This window comes from Arvicanthis niloticus, chromosome 10 (assembly GCF_011762505.2).
Source record: "Arvicanthis niloticus isolate mArvNil1 chromosome 10, mArvNil1.pat.X, whole genome shotgun sequence".
Taxonomy (NCBI): domain Eukaryota; kingdom Metazoa; phylum Chordata; class Mammalia; order Rodentia; family Muridae; genus Arvicanthis; species Arvicanthis niloticus.
The window spans coordinates 54,549,085-54,571,285 of NC_047667.1; the positions used below are offsets into that span (position 1 = coordinate 54,549,085).

Genomic DNA, 22,201 nt, shown 5'->3' on the forward strand with positions numbered 1-22,201 from the left:
TGAAGGGAAAGGTCATTGCTTCTGATAGCCCTGTCTCCATACCTACAATGGTCTTCATTGAGTTTACTCCTCTTAAAAGCTATGAGCACAGACTGATGTGTGAACATTACACAAGAAAAAGATGTGTGTGTGTGTGTGTGTGTGTGTGTGTGTGTGTGTATACTATATAATGTACAATGTAATAAAGTAAATCAATGATAGGGCATAAATGAATTAGCACATAGGCACACATAAAATACCAGTCAAACAGGAGTGTCAGAAGAAAGAAATGGGGGGTGGGGAGGTCAAGCTGACAGATGGTGAGAACACAATTAAGTTTGAAAAGAGGCTAGGCCAGAGAGCTCTACTGTTTACCTACCCAGGTCTACTGAAATAGGAAAGGAAAACTTAAATGAACTGCCCCAATAGGGAACATCTCTTGAGCTATGCTTGGAATTCTGGGGAATGCCATGGCCCTTGTTAGGGGGTTATGTTTGTCACCTATGGAGGATTTTTCTTTGGAATAAGGACAGAAGACATCAGCCCTTTCCCACCATGGCCCACTGACCCCAGTTTTTTCATTTTCCAAACCATTTCTGTAAGAAATCAGGTCACTCCTTGTAGTGAGCCGCTGTTTCAGTGGCTATACATTTACATTTCCAAGATGGCACTGGCCGCGTGTCTTCTCCAGATGTAAACATTTATCTGCGCAGTTGCTAGGCAGAAAGAGTGCCAGGTCACTGGCCTATCCCGAGGCGTAATATTGGGTGGTGAGCGAGCAGCCAACCAGAAGTGAATACGTCACTCTAGACTGTACTTAAGCCGGACCCCTTCCTCAGCCCTTCCCTTCCGCGTCTCTCCGCGTTTCTCCACGTGGGTGATAAAGATTAAAAAGCCTCGTTTTGCAGTAACTACCTGATCTCTGCGTCTCGTGATTTCTCCGCGGATGCAAAGCTCAAAGGGGGGCGCGTTAGAACTCCTTTTTATCCTTTTTTTTTTTTTAATCTCATAGTGGTCTCAGGTCAAAGACACCTATGAGAAAACTATTATGAATTGTAACTAGTAGTTTTAAAAATGAAGTCCACCAAGAATAAAAGCTAATCATGGACAAGGGGCATACATACATACATAAGGTTGCTGTTGGTGACTGGCTCTGACAGACATTCAAACTGACTGAAATGTTAAAGCATGTTTCATTGTCTTTTGTGTAGAGTCTTAGAAGGCTTAACTATCATTAATTAGGGGACTATGTGGCATGTTTAACAGAACAATAATGAGATTATCTTGGTCTTTTCATCTGTTTTCATCAGCTTTTAGGCTAGACAACAGAAAGTGTACCACACCCCTTAAAACGGCAAACTGGCGGAGTTCACAAGTCATCTTAGGTAAGAGTCTAGGCTTGACTTCAATAATGACTTCAAAGCATGAAACAGAATAATTTGTGGTTTACAGACGTCAGCAGGAATTGACCCAAACAAGACACATCCTATTACCATCACTTATTCCTAGGAAGGAAGATATTAGAAGAGCACTGAATCCCTGATGCGATTTCTTCAACATAGTGAACAGACTTCCTCTTGTCCTTGCTTGCAATAAAAGTGGGTAATGAGAACAACAATATGCCAACAAAGGGGAAAAGATCTGCCCTCAGCCTGTAGTAGTCTACAGTGTTTGCCTCAAGGCACTGGCTCTCACTGGTCCTATCTATAACAGGGTTGTGCTGACAGCAACATGACCCGGTGGCACTGTACCCCACCTTCAGAGTAACATTCTGGGTTCACATCCTGACTCTCCTACATCTTTGTATGTGTCTAGATACCTTTCTTAACTTTTCTGGGGGTTTTCACAAATTCCTTTTATATAAGGTGGGTGTCAGCCATGCATGATGATTCGTGTCTGTAACGTTAGTACTCAAGAGGCTAAGTCAGAAGGATGTCCTGAAGTTCAAGGACAGCCTGGTCTCCATAGAGGGTTCCAGACCACCTGGGATCTATAAAAATATTTCATCTCAATAAAATGAAAGAAAATAAATAATAAAACAAAACCAGTGTCGTGGCAACACATTTTAAAGAATTGGAATGAGATGGCTGGCTTCGTACAGTGTAGCATCCGGTCAGAGAAACAGTCTGGAAACAGTAACTCTTTATTACACATTAAACGCCTTGTCTGAGAGTAATGAGCTAATATGTGGAATGCTGAAACCAGGACCTAGAAAGGTCTCACTAGGCTGGACTCAAGGAGCAAATCTAATAGGGTGGCCTTTAACAAGGATAAATGTAAAAGCAGTGCGATTTGATCTAAACAGCAAGTGGCAGACGCCCAGTGGGGAGATGGGTGTTATCAACTGCACACCTGAACAAAGGCTTGGGCGATTCCCTGACTCTTTGCTAATTAAGGGTCAATGGTGTGAGAAGTTCACCAAGAAGGAAACGCTACTTAGGCAACATAAGGCCAGTGCATTGTCTGGAACAAAGGAAGAAATAGTAGCCATATCCTCTGCCATTCCCTGGACCTCACAGGTTACCAAGGGTGATGGTAAAATGAGGCTAGGATCAGGAAAGAGATGTAAATCCAATTGGAGAAAAACAGGCAGAGGTGAGAGAAAGCCCATGAAGGCTCTGGATCTGTGTTCCCAAACATTCAAAAGGCAGTATGTACATGCCCCGTCTCTGCTTCAAAGTGCTCAGGAGAGCGAGAAGGATGGATATAAGTTCCAAGAAGGAAGATTGCTGCTTACTCTACAAAGAACACACCTCCAGTCATTAACACTGTCCCCAAGTGAGGACACAGCGAATCTCCCAGCACTGAGAAGGCCCAGGTAGAAGCTGAAGAATCACCTGCAAAAGACACTGAATGGTAACTATGCTGTCTTCTAACTCAAGGCTCAGTCTTCCTGCCATAGAAGTCATAGGCATAGGTAGATTTTCCTCTGGGGAAAAAGTTTGTAGTTTTTTTTAGGTCATTTATAGAACCTCACATTTCTCCCACATCACTCTCTCAAAAGATGAAGATGAATTGAGTTGGCACATCCTTTGTTCAACATGTATGAAACACTATTTGCTGTTGGACCAGGGGCTGGGAATACAAGAGTTGATTAAGAGACAGTTGATCCTTGTAAAGGGAAAGGTTGGATTTGGTGCATCCTGTTAGACAAATGTCTGCAAAGTTCATTCTCTGCTGAGATGGTGTTATACAATAGAATGGCATACACGAGTGATAGTGTTCTGTTCTTCCTGGGGGGGGGGGCGGTCCCTTCAGCTTGGGGATTGAAAATTCTGCCAGAGACAATAGTCAAAGTACCTAAGCAGCAGGGTCACCAAGGACTCCAAGGAGACGAGACAACAAAGCCACAGACCTCTACCAAGGCCCTGGGAACTCTATCTCTGGTCCTGACCTCTAAGACCCTATCCCGCCAGTCTCTTATGGGTAGATGTATGAACTAAAATGTCCTAAAATGAGATTCTGTGGAAACTGCAGGAAAATGCCTTCACTTAGTTCATGAAAACCCAAATCAGCAGCTGCTTGTGCCTGTATGCACACCTACATTAAACTGCCAAGCTGCTTTACATTTATTTACCCTCCATGTACTGCCTGTTTATTGGGCTAATAAATTGGAGGCAGTAATAGCCACTCATCAAAACCCTACCTGTCTTCCAGGGCCTGGCTGTCACCTTACGTTCTTGAGATGTCTCCCCAGGTGCTCTGCGCATGGAGAACATGCTATTCTTCTGAATAGATCAAGCATCTACTGTGTACGCCTCTTATTAAGCACTGGCTGTTTACCTCTCTGGTTGTTACTTCTCTGGATTCTTTTACTTAGATGGATTTTCTAGTTTTCAACTAGGTGACGTCTTGCCTGATGAGGTCATTAATTCTTGCTTACTGGGGTGGAGCTAAAGCTCATGACTGACTTTCACTGTGAGATTGAGAGGCACGTGAGCCGATTGCTAAGTAGGGAGTCATATACCTATCTTTGGGTCTTTTAAAGAAAACTGTTAAAGTCAGATAGAGCCAAATTCAGGAAGGCAGTCTGCTTTTCCCTGGCTTGTGGATTCACCCAGTCTCCCCGGAAAGAGCAGAAACAGGGAGATGGATCCCATGGGGATTTTACACTGTAGACTTGGCATTATGGCTTTCAGTTTTTTTTCCATAGTCTAAGGAACTATAGGAGTCATAGGCTCCAAGGAACACTATAGTTCTGGCCTGGATTTTTGAGAGAGAGTCTCATTATGTAGCCCTGGTTATTTTGAAATCTGTTATATGTATCAAATGAGCCTTGAAATCACAGAGATCTGTCTGCCTCTTCCTCCCATGTGCTAGAGATTACATGTGCATGCCATCTGTCTTGTTCAGAGCATGCAACCAGAGGGGTAAATAGTTGAAACTTAATAAGAGATGTGCACAGTAAATGTAGCTGTTCAGAGAAGAGAATATTCTTCATGAGCAGAGCACCTGGGGAGACATCTAGTGAATGTAAGGTGACAGCCAAGCCCTAGAAGTCAGGTAGAGTTTTGATGAGTGAATATTACTGTCTCTACAACTGAACTCAGATTATCAGGCTGACCATGGCTTGGCATCTTTATGTCATGCCAGAGACACAAGAACAGACCTTCAAATTCTCAGCAGCCCTTTTTCTCATGGCCAAAAGAACTTTCTCCCAGTCAGTTAGACTCAACCAAACATAGAGAATCACTGGCTTAAATACGGAAATGGAGAAGTTTGACACACTTGAAGTCTATAGCTGATTTAAAAGTGAAATGGCTTGCTGTCAACAATTACCCAACTCAGAACACTGTAAGTGGTTCTTACAGGGACCAAAAAATCTGAATAGACACCCACATCTACCTTCCTAGGGGAAACACCCTGTCTCCAGCTGGGTGTTACACAGACACAGGCTGCCAGGTTCAAATTATGAGCAAGTGTCTGGGTATAAACCAGGTCTTCTCTGAAGGCTATTCTCAGTCCAAGCCATGATGTATGTTTAATGAGGGATCAAAGAGCCTAAGCACAGGGAATTTCTTTACATCACTGATCCCAACCCAGGCATCCCCTACCCTCAGAATGCTAGTTCTTCTGGCCCCTTCTATTATGTGGACAGTGTTGTTTGCAAATCAAACTGGCTCCAATGTCACGGAAGTCTAGGTCTCACCTCTCATCTTCTCCTCTGTGTAGGGCTCTCATGGCTGAGGCAAGCATCTGAACTCAGGGGTAGATCTTGGCTCAGAGGGAAGCTGACATTAGGACAGAAGCCTGCTGCTTGCCTGTGAAGCCTGCTCTTGCCACCTTCCACACTCTCCCTCCACCCACTGGAAAGATGCAAGCAACACCAGCTGGGTCAGTATTCTTTACTACACTGCTGCCATTATGGCTGCTCGGAAACCCAAGGCTGCACCAAAGGAACAAAGGACATCTCAACGTGGACACTGGCTATAAACACAGCCATTTAGAAGTCACCTTGGACTCTGACTCTGCCAGAAACCATTAGCCATTTTCTTAGGCTAGTACTGTACCCATCTGGAAATCTCCATTTGGCTGGGAGCTGTTCTATTCTTTCTCTTTCCCCATTTTCTCTTCCTACCACACAAAACACTTGAGACCCACCTGAGACCTAACATTTGTCTGTTTTGAGAATAGATGAGTATTTATTAGAATTAAACAGCTGGGAGCCTTGTGATATTTAGACGGGTATTAGGAGGAATGTATGAGAAGAAGATAATGCCGGGTCTTTTTGTCTGTAAACCAGCCTAGGCTTAGTAACTGAGGGGATTTCTTGGGTCTCCTGTGAGAACCAGATACAGTTAATTTCCTGCAAAAGCTGCAGGCTGGGCTGTGCTGATATTGCAGTGTTATTTAGAATAGAAAGGTCAGGCCTGAGATTGAATAATCATTGACAAGAAATCCACAGGGCACAGGAAGCAGTTGGAGAGCAGTCACTGACTTATTTCTCCCTGCCCCCACTTCCCTTCATTTCTGGGTATCTGTTGATTCTGGGGTTTGTTTAATATTCTTTTTGCAACTGTTTTTCAAATTTGCAGTTGGTGGGAGATGTGTATTGAGACAAAGAGGGGACGGCTTCCAAGCCATCAATGGAGATGGGACATTCAGTCTTAAGGACTGGGTGTATCTATTTTGGGCCATTGGCCTTGGGTACCTGTGTATGAATTTTCCAACCATATATGGTGTTTTTTTTCTTCTCAACAGTTTGAAGCACCCTGTCCCTAAACAGGCTGCTTTCTGTTCCTGCATGGTGTCTGAGCTATCCTCTGTGTGGCCCTGTTTAAAGGCTGCCCTGAGTCTGGAGCCAAATATCAGCCTTTGAGAAGCATAGAGGAGAATCCGTGTTGTGTGTGAGGCTGGGATAGTTTATGAATTCTGACTCCCATGTGAGCCCTGCTTTACTGATGGGGTAGGCATAGAGAAGTTGGATAGCTTGCTCAAGATTTCTTAGTTTCTATGCCCCAGAGTGAGGGTGTGAAAGCCGGGGATCCCTGGGCACCAAGCTCATTGCATGCCTCATGGTTCCCAGTCTCATGGGGGACCTTCTCTGGTGCTGTCCTCGTTCCCTTTATCCAGTTACCCTAAGGAGTTTCTTGGAATTCCTTGTTCTTACTTAATACAAGAGTTTCTTATATTACATTAGTATCATTAGTTGTCCCCTCAGATGAGTGATCCTACAAATTAGATGGCGTAGACTTGTGTCCTGTTTGTAAAGAATTTGGATGAGCAAGAGGAATGCTGGCATCCCTTCTGAATCTCAGAGGCCATAGAGTTTATTTTGAAATTCTTTATTTAATGTTTGGACTTCGACAAGAGGACTGGGAGTCTGAGGCCAGACTGGGATATACAGAAAGTTCCAGGCAAGCCTGGACTACATAGTAGGACCCTAATACCCCCCCCCAAATAGTCTAGCCATGGGTAGCTCACACCAAAAACCCTAGCACCTGGGGGTTGAGGCAGGGGAAAGTGTCATGTATGTGAGGACAGTCTGGATTACAGAATGAGAGTCTATCTGAAAGCTTGTGTGCACATGTGTGCACACATGTGCTCCTGTGTGCACACACACACACACACAATAAAAGACACAAGTATATACAGACAAAGTTAGGTACTGAATGATTTCTTAAACTTGCTTAATTTGGCAATGGTATGAGTACAAATAATAAGACAATCAGCAAATCATCTATCTATCATGAATAGTGAGTTGGCACCTAGGTTATGATCAAAGTCCTTCTAAGGATCATAAGTAGAGCCAGGTAAGTGCCAGAGCATGTGATTCTGAGAATAAGGCAACGTAAAAGATTATAAGGTCAGGACCAGAATGCTATGTCTGGGTCTCTCCTAAGCTAGGCACAGGTATCAACGAGTAATGAGATGATTTCTTGGCACAATGGCTTTGACACACACTGGCCTGTCTGTTGATGTCATCAGAGTGTCCTGGCATCTGGTGATGACACTTCTCATGCTTTCCATAACTCTGAGCCTGGATCATAAGGAGAACCATATATACACAGGTTGGGCCAAAGGGAGAACAGATCGAGGACTCCTGTCAGCCTTAACTGACAGAGACATAATAGCAAAATTAGATTGCTAAGTCATCTGCTTTATGCAAATTAAGCTCCTAAATTGAGATACAGCCCGATAATTCCCATTACCAAACCAGGTATTTAGTAATGATGAGAAACACCACTTGGGTTGGCAGGACTTTTGATGCAGCCCAAGTGATTAAAAGCCATGATCTGTTGGCTTCTACAAGAACCAGGACATTGGAGTCCCAAGTTTGACCTCCATATGGACTCTCCTTTCTCTGTGCCTTGCATCTATATCCTGAAGCTATAAAGCACAAGGTTGTACACTGGCTTTGAGAGTTTATCTTTTATAAGCCTTGAGTCGTTTAGTGCAGGAAGATGGCGGCTAGCCTTTGTCAATGTAGCTGAGCGTGGGTTAGTGTAGTGATAGGAAGAGCTGATGATACACAGAGCAGGATCCTGTATGCCCAGGAAGTGGCAGCATGCCCAGAGAATTAGCAGCTTGGACTCTGAGACCAGACTCTCAGCTCCTCTACTTTCTTACTTTGTACCTTACAAAAAGTTGCACAACCTCTCTGAGCTTCAGTGTTTCTAGTGATGAGCAGAACCACAATACCTACTTAAAGTTATTGAGAAAATTAAAGAAGCAGGTGTGTGCAAATCCTTAGAACTCCTCCTATTTCACCATAAGCACAAAGATGTGGACATGTGCTCCTCCTGTCTTGCTAGGCAGGTCCATCTGAAAAGCATCATTTGAGTGCCAAGACCTCTGGTACGCACACAGATTAATTAGGAGGCAACTGACCTCGCTTGTGCAATGCAAGCGTTGGGTTTCCAAGATCTGGATGTGATTCCACAAGGCAACCTTGGAATGAGGCTTTGGGCTGTTTTAGGGCAGCATGAACTGACTCTCTGACTCCAAATAGATTTATTACACACCTTTAGGAGCCAGCTATCTCCATTAACAATTTGTTCCATAGTCCCTGTGTCTGGGTTTTATTTCTTGCAGAAATGGAACTGTGACACCTTCTCCTTTGGGTTCACACAATAGTTGGGATGCTCCAAAGGACTATGTCAGCACAACTTTTGAAATGTTTGACACATCTGTGGTACCAATATTCTAACCATGACAAGTGTCACCTCTGTAGGTTGGTGGCCCTGTTGTCAGATGGCACCCCCCCCACACACACTGCAGAGTGAGTGCAGATGAGAAGGATGACCCGGAGAATACAATCTCTGTGTGCCATCTGGCATCCTCTTTGCCTTTGATTTATTAGTGCCTGCCTCTCCCTGTGCGATACCATAAAGGCAGGTTGTGTGACACCTTTACTGTCTGGCACAACGTGCAGCAGCATGATCTCATGCATGCAGGGACAAGGTGTGGAGGCTCACCTCTGCCTCCCTCCACAGGTTTCCAGGCTGCACCCAGCCACATGTACTGTTCGGGAACCACTGGCCATTCTAGCTGCTCTGGAAAAGGCAGAGATGAGCCAGGGCAGAGACAGGTCAGCCAAGGTCCAGCCAGGTGGGATGTGTCTCTACAACCTGTCACGTCCCCCTCTTCCAGTTTGTTCTGGTGCCTGCCATCCTTGAAGTTTATAGGTATCATTACCTTGTGAAAAATCTGTTCCATCCGAAGACAGTCCGGGTTGGGGATGGGTGGCAGATTGCAATTTAATGACCAGATTAAAATATGCTAAAGCAAACAAATAAATAAATAAAAATCCCAGCAGCCCGGAGCTCCACAATTCATTCTGTGGGCAAGAGAGGCTGGGGCTCCAGGGACCGGCTCGTAATTCACCCCATCGGCAGGTTTAGTAGGCTGTTACTGTATGACCACAAGGGGAAACAACTCTCTAAGAAAGATTTACACTGACTGCCACTGGAGGCTGAAGGGCTAGGGGCCAGGAGCAGAGGATTTGGGAAACAAACAGGTCCTAATCATGGGAAACACCAGGTTCTACACTGGCTCTTCCAACAGCAGAGGTCCATCTTCCCTGTCTCTTCTGGGTTCTCCTTGACCCCTATGTTGTTCACCATGATTAAATCACTCCTCCTTATGGCAAATGGACCCAAGGTCATAATGCCACTTATTGAAATGGAGGCTCAGTTTTCCATCTTTGTGTCTTAACGGACTAGCCTCTTTTCTAAGGGTAGGGAAAGCAGTGTTCTTTTGCTGTTCTTAATTTCAGGTACAATTTTGAGTCACTGCTCAATGAGCGAATGTGTGAATGTACAGTATGTGTTGGGTGTGACTCAGAGTCACAGCCTGTTAGTATCTAACAGGAACTGGTTCTCTTTGGTATCCAAGGAGATACCAAAATCCAAGACTACATAAAATAGTATAGTGTTCTCACCATGTAACCTGCAAACATATTATTATGCTTTTAGTCATCAGTGGATAATTTATAATATGTTCCGCAAATGCAAAAGTTGCTCAACTTTTATTTTTTTATTATTTTTAAGTGTGTGTGTGTGTGTAGTGGAAAAATTTTCCCGCAAGTTGGGAGGAGCTAAGGTGGGAGGAGTAAGGAGAGGAAAAAGATGAGTAAAGAGAGAAAGAGGAAAAGGAAGAGGAGGAACTAGGCGAGAGAGAGAGAGCAAAGATGTAGGAGAATGAAGAGCCACGAAGGTACGGAGAACAGTCGTGGGTTACAACTTACATTTAGGTTAGCTAATTGACAAACACCTCTAATTGTGTGGCCATATTGTTATTGAGCATTGCCAAACATATAAAGCCTTTGATTAATATTTAAGCATTAGAGTATCATTTCCTACTAGGCCCACGTGGATGGCGGGATAGTCTGGGCAAAGCCCAGCCTTGCGGAGACAGCGTGGAAGATTGGCAGAGCCATCTCTCACGCTGGCATCTTGTGGGTGGCAGGGATGTGTCTCTGGCCGCCTGAGCTGGCAGTCTGAGCTGAGCAGCAGCAAAAATACTCCATCACGGGCTCATGGCCATAGGCCTTGTCTAGTCGGCAAGATGGCGGCTGACTGAGAGCAAGCCAGATTGTGGCCGTTTTAAATATCTCCCGCAACGTGTGTGTGTGTGTGTGTGTGTGTGTGTGTGTGTGTGTGTGTGTGTGTCTGTCTGTCTGTCTGTCTGTCTGTCTGTCTTTTTGTGTTCAGGAATCTGCACAAGTTTGCAGGTGTCTGTGGAGGTCAGAGGCATCAGCTCTCTTGGAGCTGTAATTATAGGCAATTGAGCATCACCTTATGTTTGGGGATTCTGTTCTTCGGAAAGGGCAAGACTCACTCTTAACCTCGGAGCTATCGCTTCAGCCCCCAAATTGTTGTTATTGGGTTTTTAGGGAATAATGATGAAAAAGTTTGTAACTGCTCAATATACAAGTAATTTAGAAGTATTTTTGACCCTATGTTGAGTTCATAGATACAGAGCCCGCAGGTGTGACAGACCAGCTGTGCTGTGGGTAGACACTCTCATTTAGTAAAGAAAAGATGGGAAAATGACATCAAGGCCAGCCTTTGTCTCTGTGGCCTTTGATTTCTCCAGGAACTGTCCTTTGATTTTCCTGGCCTACAGGTCTACTCGCTGCCAGTTTCTCTCTTGCAGCATAATCCGTGTGCCTGCTGGTCCCTCTTCTCAACATTCTCTTTGTTGTCTGTTATTACATATTTAGCCAATTTGAAAGTTTGAGCTTTTGAGGCAGTTACTTAAGAAGACATTGCTGACCTTATTGACTAATTCAGTATTCTTTATTACAGATGCTCATAGGATTCTATCATACCTATTCATATGAATAACAGGTAAATATTATACAGGCACTCTCAGTAGACAGTGAGCATCGTCACAGGAAGGACTAAGTAGTTAGTGTGTGTGAGTGTGTGTGTGTGTGTGTGTGTATGTGTGTGTGTACCTATGTGTGGCATGTGGACATGAGTGGGTGGTGGGTGTACAGGAACAGTCATGAAGCCACAGGTCAACCTCCCATGTCAATCCTCAGGGTGTCTCTGTGTCTACCTTGTGTTCTAAGACAGGATCCTTCACTGGCATGGAACTAGGCGGGCCGCCCAGTAAATCCCCGGGGATCTGGCTATCTCCACTTCCCCACTACTAGGATTATAAATGTACAGCATTGCATTTTAGATGGCTTCTGCAGCTCAAACTCAGGTCCTCATGCTCGTGTGGCAAGCACTGTACTGGAGCTGTCATCTCAGACCCAGCCTTCATCACTTGTCACCCCAGCAATGAGAATGGCATATCTCAATGGAGACATTAGGAAAAGTTTGGTGCTTAGTGAAATGTTACATCTCCGTAGGGGTCTTCTCATTCCTCATGAAAAGGCATCTATGCAGCTCTCCCCTTTTCTATCCTGACACTCTATGACCCATCACCTTTGCCCGATAAAATGTACATGGTGATTACAAATGTGGAGCGCCATTAGAGCTTAGAAAGGATGAGGCAGCTCTCCTCCAGGACCCAGCACGGCTGGGGATCACTGCTGTACTTGAAGGAAAGAGAAGGGCGAGAAGCTCCGAGGTCATCACTCATTTCTACCCTTTGGGGAAACTTTGTTTTCTATTCACATTCAGCAAATGATGCTCTTGTACCAGTAACAAATGTCAAGTGCTCTTCCTGGGACTTTGGGGAGACGGAGCATTAGCAAAGGAGGAACAATTGAGCCAAAAGGACAGAAGTTCTATTTAAGGACAGGGAAGCTAAGTAACAAATGTCACCCCGAGACACCAGGGAGACAGCTTTGAATCAACAACCATGACTGCAGAAAAAAAGAATATGCCCACGGTGACCTGTGACTATCCTGATTACCTGCTTTCTAGAATATTCCAGGAGCCTCTCTCTCATCCCTAACTCTCAGCATTACGTTATCAATCAGCCATGGTGCTGCCTGAGCTGAGTGTTGGGGGCCATGTCGGAAATTTGTAGGAGCTGCACACCAGCGCTGACATATACTTTAAACAACATTGCTAATAAGAACACTATGGCTCCAGCCCACAGTGGTTTGGCTTATGTTACATTTCTTTATTTATCCATTGGGCAGCAGTGAACCATACTCAATGGTAAGTGTGGGAGTCATTGTTCAGTCCCCCTCCATTCGAGGTTGGGATTGAGATAAGGTCTTATCCACCGTTTTATTCACACTGAGGGGAAAGGAAATGAACTCAAATTGGGGTTGGGAGGAGGGTTCTCAGTTCACATGGAAGCAGAGAGATGGTAAGTAATTCCAACCCATGAGGGTCAGATGAACAGGATGACAAGAATACTGTCAGGGCTCGTGAGTCGTCACACACATCCACACCGAGCAGTGAAATTTAGAGAGGGGATCTTGCAGGGAGAGCATCCTTCTGAGCTAACGATATTTGTATTTTACCCCCAAAAAGCAAAGTGCTGTGTGCGTGCACATATATTCTCAAGTATACAAGTGGAGAGTGCGTGTGCATACATATACATGTGTGTGCATGCACATGTGTGAGTCACAGGTCAACTTTGGTTGTCATTTCTCAGAAGCTTCCTACCTTGGTTTTTGAAACAGTTCTTTCATTAGCCTGAGTATCTCTTCAATCCAGTTAGGCAGGATGGCCAATAAACCCCAGGGATCCACTTGTTTTCATGTCCCCAGCATGAGGATACAAGCATGCACCACTGTGGCTATTTTTATATGGGTTCTGGGATTATACTCACACATCACAGACTTGACGGCTGGGCCATCTCACCAGTCCCTGAAATGTACATTTTATCATACCAGGAAATCTCTGGGGCCACACCACCATCATCTTTGGCCCAAAATACTTTCATCATCTCTTCAGTGGGACTTTATTTCCAAACTTGCTTGCCTGTAGTCTACTTGCAATTGTTGACAAAATCATACTGTTAAACTTAAATCCCATCATGCTATCAGTCCTGTGGCCTCACTTTGCCGGGGCCTATAAACTCATCTTTATCTTAGGTCTGCCCACCATCCACCATTAATTTTCTGACCATAGCGCCCTTCTTGGTTACTTTCTATTGCTGTGGCAAGATATCATGATCAAGACAACGTATAAAAGTAAGAAATTTTGGAGTGTGTTTGTGTGTATTACAGTTTCAGAGGATTAAAGTCATAACCTTCATGGTGGGGAACATGGCAGTAGACAGACAGGCATGACACTGGACTAGTAGCTGAGAGCTTATGTTTTGATCTACAGGCAGAAGGCAGAGAGTGCTAACTGGGAATGGTGTGAGTTTTTGAAACCTCAAAATCTACCTCTAGTAACACATCTTCTCCACAAAGACATGCCTATTAATTCTCCCCAAACAGTTCCACCAACTAGGGACCAGTTACTCAAACATATGAGACTATGGGACGGGGGGAGGGGGGGAAATTCTCATTTAAATCACCACATTCTACTCCCTGGCCCCATATGCTAGGGCCACCTCATAATGCAAAATACATTTGGTCCAACTTTAAAAGTCCCCATAGCCATTCAGTCCCAACATGATTTAAAAGTCCAAAGTCTCAAATGAGACTCAAGGCAGTCTCTTGATTATAACCCCCTGTGATATCAAAAGTCAAATTACATAATTTCAGCATATAATGGCACAGAATTTATGTTACCAATTCAAAATGGCAGAATGGGAGCAGAATGATGAAATGCTGGACTAAAGCAAGATTGAAACCCAGAAAAAAAAAAAAAACCTCCAAACTTGTACCCCTGTTCTGGCTGGTTTTGTGTGTAAACTTGACACAAGTTGGAGTTATCACAGAAAAAGGAGCCTCCCTTGAAGAAATGCCTCCATGAGATCCAGCTATGAGACATGTTCTCAATTAGTGGTCAAGGAGGAGAGCCTAACCCATTGTGGGTGGTGCCATCCCTGGGCTGGTAGTCCTGGGTTCTAGAAGAAAGCAAGCTGAGCAAGCCAGGGGAAACAAGCCAGTAACATCCCTCCATGGCCTCTGCATCAGCTCCTGCTTCCTGACCTGCTTGAAGTTCCAGTCCTGACTGTCATTGGTGATAAACAGCAATATTGAAGTGTAAGCTGAATAAACTCTTTCCTCCCCAACTTGCATCTTGGTCATGATGTTTTGTGCAGCAATAGAAACCCTAAGACAACCCCCATGTCTAACGTTAAAGGGCTCAGAAGGCTATGACCTCCCAGGTTTGCCGATTGCAATAGCTCCTAATCTCTTTCTCCTCACTGAGCTAGACATTTTGAAATTCCTCAAATTTCTTAGGTATTGTCCAGCCTCACATCCTGTCATGGAATATTCTTTCTTTCTGGAATAATCTTAGTTATCTTAGTGGCTTGCGCTGGTGTCTTGCAGCATTTGTTCAAAACTGCCCTCTCATCCAGTGTTCAGGATGTCCTTGTCTTGGCTCATCACACTGCCCCTGCCTACCTTCCTTATCCTTCTGCCTTTTGGTTCACTCTTCTCTTTATGCTTTCCTTCCCAGTGGAATCGAAGCTCCATTGCAACAGAAAACTGAATCAAGTGCTCTAACAGTGTCAGGTTTGTGGCTGAGGTCACCTGTGAATGCAGCTGAATACAAAATCATAAATTACTTATGACATGAGATCTTTTTGCAATTTGTGTGTGTGTGTGTGTGTGTGTGTGTGTGTGTGTGAATGTAACTGTACATCCACATATGCACATGGAGACAAAGGTGTCTTCTTCAATGGGTGTCTGCCTCATATTTTTATCCAGGGTGTCCTTTAGCCTGTAACTTACTGATGGGGTAGGATAGATGGGCATTGACACCAGGGATCTACTTGTCTGCCTCCCTAGTAGTGATACTACAAATGTACACCGTTGTGCCTGGCTTCTTTTGGGTAACTGAACTCAGCCTCTCATGCTTGTGTGACAAGTCCTTTACCAACTGAGCTACTGCCCCATCGTCTCAGTAACCTAAATATTTTAAAGAAACCACACGCTTAACCTTTAAAAGTGTGTATGTGGAACTGCTCTTACAGAACTCTGATGTCAGACTATGGTAGTTTATTTCACATTTGCTCCATGCTTTCTCTGAACCTCTTCTTTCTCTTAGCACCCCAACTAGCAGAGTTGGAAATGGGTGGAAATGAATTCCTGTGTGACCTGGAGAATGGTGGCTTAACTGCATTCCCAGTGTAGAGAGAGTTCCGTTTGGGACCATTCGCTACTATCGTTACTTTGTGTTACTTTTGAATATTGTAGGTTCCAGTCTTGGATCCTTCCAACTTTCAATGGCATTTGAAATATTCTAATCATAGCATTTTCTCTGTCCCTTAATAGATTATCTCAAGCCTTCCAACTATAAGAATGCTCTTATTTAAACCCACAGCTGTTCCCATAATTTCAACTTAATTCTGTTTCCTTTTAGTTTGTGTCTCTCTTAATGGATGTAAGGTTTTAAATTCTTCCTCAAACTTCTACATGGACAAGTAGAGTTGCATTCATCCCAAGACTGGAGAAGTTATAGTTGACTTTTGCTCTGTCTTCAGGATGCCTTGACCTAATCTTCTATCTTCTGGGAATGGAAAGCATCTTTTGGTACCTGGGATGTAGTCACTACAAGCTTGCTCAATGAAGAAGTGCAAGGTAGGTATACAAGACAGGTGTCTGTCTGATGACCACAATGTCTTAAGCAACAGTCTCCTGAGGTACCAGCCCAGGGAACTTCAAATCCTCAGCAGAGATCTTGCTATTGATAAGGAAAGTCTTGAGTAGGGAATATAATAATTTAGAATAAAGTAGGCACATATAAAATATTTGATTTTATATCATTGAAGGTCAAGGCACAGTGATATGACTGTAGTAAAGTTGAGTGTAGAGGATGGGTGGTTAATGCAGAATCAGGTGCAGAGAGTCCTGCATAGTTAGCAGTGTGAACATGAAGGCAAAGCCTCCCAAGGCCTGTACCCTGGTCTGTCCTTAGAAGTTCCTGGAGGCTGGTTCAGACCAGGCTTCCACAGAAGCCCTCAGTGCTTGCTTTGTTGGGAGATGTGATTCCCATGAGGCTGCTGCTTCTCATATGGACTGGTAAGAAGCTACAGATCCCCAACCTCCCAGGTAAGGTAGAGGGACTTGGCGGGTTTGCAAATCAACCCAAATGCTAGCACTCGGAGAGCAGTTTCACCTGAGGGGAGATTTTACATATTGAGATATTGTGCACATCTTTTCTCCCTGTAGTAAAATCTCTCCCACCTTAGTAATAAGAAGGCCCAGAAAGAAGCAGTAAGAGGATATAGGGATTCATTCATATTATGCAGCACATATTTTAGTGACTTTGTAGTTTTATACTAGACCAACTCTGCCTGTCTGACTCTGAAGCATGAAGTCAGTTATTTGTTTGAAGAATTTGAAGAATAGAAACTTTTCTTAATATATAAGAACTGGAAATGTCTGGTAAGTCAGAATATTTCATGTTACCATTTGGTTAGGACATAGGGGTTTTTTGTTTGTTTCTTTTTTTTTTAACTTCGATTAGTTATTCATGTCACCTTTTAGACTGTTCAAATCATGGGTGTATCAAATATTTCAGTCATTGTAAATTCTCCTGTTTTCTTTGATAGAAACACAGAATCTATGTAGGAAACATGTGAGACCTGCAACTCTTAACATGGGAATGTTAGGTTAGCATTGTAGGAGAGGTATGCATCTTAGGAACATAGATTTGTTCTCAACATTGTCACCTGGGTGTGTGGGGGTAGATGGGTAGATGGAAGTGGAAGGGTGTTTCCTGACACAAAAGAATAAAGGCTGCTCTGTATCCTACATGCTCACTTACTCTATGGTTAACGGGAGTATATTTCTACAAATTCAGGGCTATGAAAGGCCTCTAAAAGGCACACACTGAGACTAAGAATCAGATTCACCTAGGTTTTTCAGAAGAAAATGGGATCAATAATTTTTTTAAAAAAATAAATTTGCAATTTTGTGATCAAAATAGAAGCCATGCAGAAGTCAAGGAGAAATGAGGGAGGACACACGGAGCAGAGAAATGATAGTGGGGATATCTTAGCAGTCAGCTAGAAAGATTGGGAGAAGAGACAGATGGAGAAAGAGGAGGGCAGAGGGGGAAGGAGGGGGAGAAGAAACGGGAGGCACATGGGGGAGGAAGGGAAGGAGGAAAAGCGATAATCATAGCTAATATTTCTTTTCAGTAGAAGCAGGAACGGCGAGGCTATTCTAATTGCTAATAGTTCAAGGATGACAACGTGCAGTGAAATATATCGGAGGAATGGCACTAATAAAGAACCCATCTTTCACCTTTACTGTTTGACAGGTATTGCTCTGAGTTCTTTTCATGTATTAACTCATTTAATCCTTCCAGGAGCCCTATGAGGTAGATACTGGCTTTAACGATATCTCATTGTGAAGGAAATGGAGACACAGAGAGATTAAGCAATCTATCAAAGGCCATATACCCTAGTGATAAAACGGGAAGCACACACAGGGTGAATATCCCTTGTCTGATATGCCCAGTATCAGCTTTGCATTTTTGTTCAGATTTTGAAATACCTTTTTAATTTTATTTTTTAGATATAATGAGACACATTTGGAAGGAGATCAAATTTTACACATATAACTCATTTATGTTTCAGATACATTGCACACTTATAGCCTGTAAATAATTCTGTATATTTTCAGTGCTAACCATTGCAGGGGGCCAGGTGGAGAGCGTCGCACTGCGTTATCATATTGGTGTTCACAATCGCCATATGCCGGAGTACATTGGATTCCAGATCTTTGGGTTAGAGGCACTCAACTTGTATCACCCTTCACTCAGGGCAGCTGGATTCCTTGAGAGTTCCTGCTTTCATCTAAGGAAAGGACTGTCAACAATCTAATAGGTAGCTTCAGAATGGAGCAGGTCGTAAAAGACCAAGGCTGACTTGAAGTTTGAAACTTTCAGCTTTGTCCCTTCCAGCTCTGTATTAACCACCAGTGATCTGTGATTTAGTCACTCATGCCTCTGCAACCAAACCTTAAAAGCCTCTAAACAATGGGGACTGAGCTGATGAACATATATATCCATGTGCAGGGGAGGTACATGCTGACTCTATGGGAACAAAATGATGTGCCCTTGGGACCCTTCCATGTAACCTCTGTACCTCTCATCTGGTTGTTCATTTATATCCTTTAATGGCAAAGGGGGACATATAGATGGAATTGGTACCGTAGCTGTTTTAGCAAATTACCCAACTTAAAGAGGGGATTGCAACCTAGTTACGGCTCTTGATCAGACATGACAGTTGCATACAAATCCTGTCATGCAGATAGTCTGTGGGATTGAGCCCCACTGAGTCCTAACCCTCCTCCAAATAACTAATATCAGCTTTGATATGAGCTTTAAGGTGCCTCCCTGATGCTGGAGTAGTTGTTGGTGTAGAAAAGCTCTCATTTGGTTTTAGAAGTGGTGTCAGGAAGGTCCTGAATGACAGTAGTAGACCTGGCACTTAAGTCAGTTTGATGTGGCTGTTAGGTGCCCAGTGAGCACACACCATGGAGACAATACCGGAAGGAATCCGGAATGCACCGATGCAGCAGGTAGGAAGATGCTGGAGAGTGCACCCAAAGATGTTCTCCTGAGTGACTTAGAAAGGGGCCCTGGGCATTTGCAGAAAATGCAGATTCACATGAGAGGAGTAACTGAGGAAAGCAGAGTGAGACATTCAAGATTATTAGTGAATTCTCTTAATGCTATTTCTGTGTGAAGGGAAATTGATGAGCCATGTGTTCTAAAGGCATAAGCCCAGAGATGGGGCCTTTTGGAGGGATCCTGATGGAGAAGAAGCCATTGCAGGAATCCTGCTGGGGTTTAGGTGGCTGAGTCTGGGAAAGCATTGTGGAATTTGAGGCAGTAAAGCTAAGCAAGATGAATTTGATACAGCAAAAGCTTTGAATTTGGGTGGGGGAATTCAAAATATAGTTTAGGAAACTATGGTAGGGAAACAAATGTCTAGGCCCAAGAGCAGACAAAAGAAGCTCTAACAAGAGACAGAAGAGAAGAGACTAGGGAAAGAAGGTGGCCAGAGTATTTGAAATGTTTCAAGCGTGCTTCCAAGAAGCAGGGAAAACCAGGAAAGGATTGTTAAGAGTAAATGTCAGGACAGTTTGTTTCTGTGGAGATGGAACAGGCCCTGTCAGTCTGGCTTAGGCCCACAGAGCTGAGGGAAGGTGAGGCTCTGTGGGTGGTTTGTGCTTAGGGTACATCTGACTGCCCTGCAGTGTATGGAGGTCTTGTGCTCAGCAATTGGCAGCCGATTCTAGCTGAGCCAGGGGGCAGGGCAGAAGGATCACAGAAAAAGAAGAAGCAAAAGTCACAGAGGTATAGTGACCTGAGGGTGGGGGTGCAGGGCTTAACAGGAAATAGAAACTGTGTGAAATTTTCAATGTGTATGAATGCTGGGGGAGGAAGGGAACCTCAAGTCGGCCTGTGGACTAGAGGGGACCCACTTCTACATTGCTGAATTTTTCATAAAGGCATGAATATTTCAAATGTTGTACTCAGAGAGAGGGAGCAGAATGCATAGGTTGGGTTGTTTCCCTGAGGATACAGAAAGCCAAGTGCAAGATTAACCTCTTGTTGGTGGCTTTTTTTTTTTTCAACACGACAGTTGATACCAGGCAACTGGTACTGCAAGACTAAAAGAAGAGTTTACTTTTACTTTTTTCCATGGACTCTCTCTTTTCTTGTTTTTTATCAAATTATTAAAGCACAACTAAGATCATTCATTACCAATAGTCAGGTGACACTCTACTCATTTTGCAATTGGAGCTAGGATTCAACTGGTGTTTTTTCAGTTTCATAGATAAAGCTGGTCTAAGGATACAATTCATATGCTTTGCAAGTTGATTTCTAGGGAAAAAAGGGGGGAATGCTAGAGGGATTCAAGGTTAGATTAGCTGAGCATTGAAGGAAGGAAGGCCCTAAACCCCAGTTGTGGCAGTGGAGTATGAATGCACTTGTGCATAATGAGTGCAATAGGAAACCAGAGAGGATGGAGCTGTGAATCAACATCCTTTTGGATTTTAATTTGTAAGGGAAGAAAGACTTTATTTTGAACTTTAATTTCTCTCTTGGTACTCATTAATAAAAGATTCATATTTGAATACATAGCAGCACTTCAGACCTTTTATGCTATGAAGGAATGCATGTTAGTAACTGCTGAACTCCATTAGAAATTTGGCTGGGTAGTGAGGGAGTAGGGGAGTGACTTTGGCTTAGGGAAGAGTAAAACCCAAACATTAGTGATTGGTCTACCAGATCTACCCAAAGCCATCTGAGTTAGGCCTTGACAGGGTCCCAGGAAGATAAGACAGAAACAGTGGTTCTCCAAAGCATGACACCCTCCCTGGCCAATACTTTTGTAGCAATCTTTTATGATTTTTCTTTCTCCATTTCCCAAAACCACTGAAGATCAAGAAAGTCTACCTGGGTGAGAAGCCACAGATTACAACCCTCTAGACATAGCAGCCTCTACTGCACTTTCATGGTGTTGTACACAGCTTAGTTTTATGGAAGAATAACAAGAAACCCTTGCTCCATAGTGCCATTCTTCCCTCTGGTCCTGCCTGTGCTCAGAGGGCAAGTTTAATCCTAAGCTTCTTGGGTTCACCCATTGAACTGAGCCTTGCGCCACATCTCACAAAATAACTCTAATGCAGAGACCATATTTTGTCTACCAAAGAGATATGCCATTAATATTTTAGCCGCATTTCTTCTTCTAAGGTGGAAACTGGTTGAACTGTAGGATATGTAAGACTGTATGGATTATGAGAGTGAGTACAACACCTGATTTCCCAGTTTAGATCTGCTATGGTCTAAGTGGTGTATGTCAACTCTGTAGTCCATGCTGGACTATGCCTTTTATATGAGGCAAGGTATTTGAGGTGAAGCTCAATCAGGAGTGAAAAGCATTTAAAATGATACTGTGGCTTTTACAGAACAGGCCGGGGGGTGGGGGTGAATCCATGAAGGAGGTGCTGTCCATAACCAGCCCCTCCAAGACACCCAATCTGCCAGCTCTGTGCCCATTCAGAACAATGAGCAGTATGATATTGGTATTTATAGATTATATAGTGTAAGATGTTCGATTCCAGCATGAATGAACTAGGTCACAGCCTACAGTCTCTTAGGTGACTCCTGGCCCATTTCTCAACCTTTACAGCTGCATTATGGATAATGCAGCCTTGTCTAGAATGGTAGCTAGCCATATTTTTACTTGGTATGTGTCTATTCAATGACACAGGCATATAGATTTGTCTTTTGTTTTTACTTTTGGCCACTTGGCCAACCATTCAAAAAGGTATCATGTGGAGTTATTATGAGGAAGTGGCTGCCTAGCTAGGGAATAGTTTTTTAGGCTCCCACTATTATCCTTAGACCTTAGACTTAGAAACCTAAATGCAAATCTTGGTCAAGGTTTTCAAGAAATGGTTAAGCCCTTTCTTCCTGCTTACTAGGTATGGTAGATAACACATGTGGGCGATGAGCTGGATCCCTAGGTCACAATATTGGGAGAAGGTACCATCACCAGAACATGTCTTAAATTATTGCATAGTGGGAAATATATTTGATTTGTACTTGAGGCATTGCATATTTTTGGCTTACTCCTTCCTGTAGTTCTGTATGGCTCCAGTGAATTCTAATGAATGCGCTGTGTGGGTGAATCAGACCCAGAGGTCTCCAAATAATTGGGAAAGAACTTTGAGTCTGCCTTTCACACACACACACACACACACACACACACA

At 43.6% G+C, this 22,201-nt stretch overlaps 1 protein-coding gene across 2 annotated transcripts in view; it reads right to left on the minus strand.

The window, feature by feature from the left end:
* Nucleotides 1-22,201, minus strand: part of Pbx1 (PBX homeobox 1) — a 306,940-nt gene that overhangs the window by 9,156 nt on the left and 275,583 nt on the right. The window lies entirely within an intron of this gene.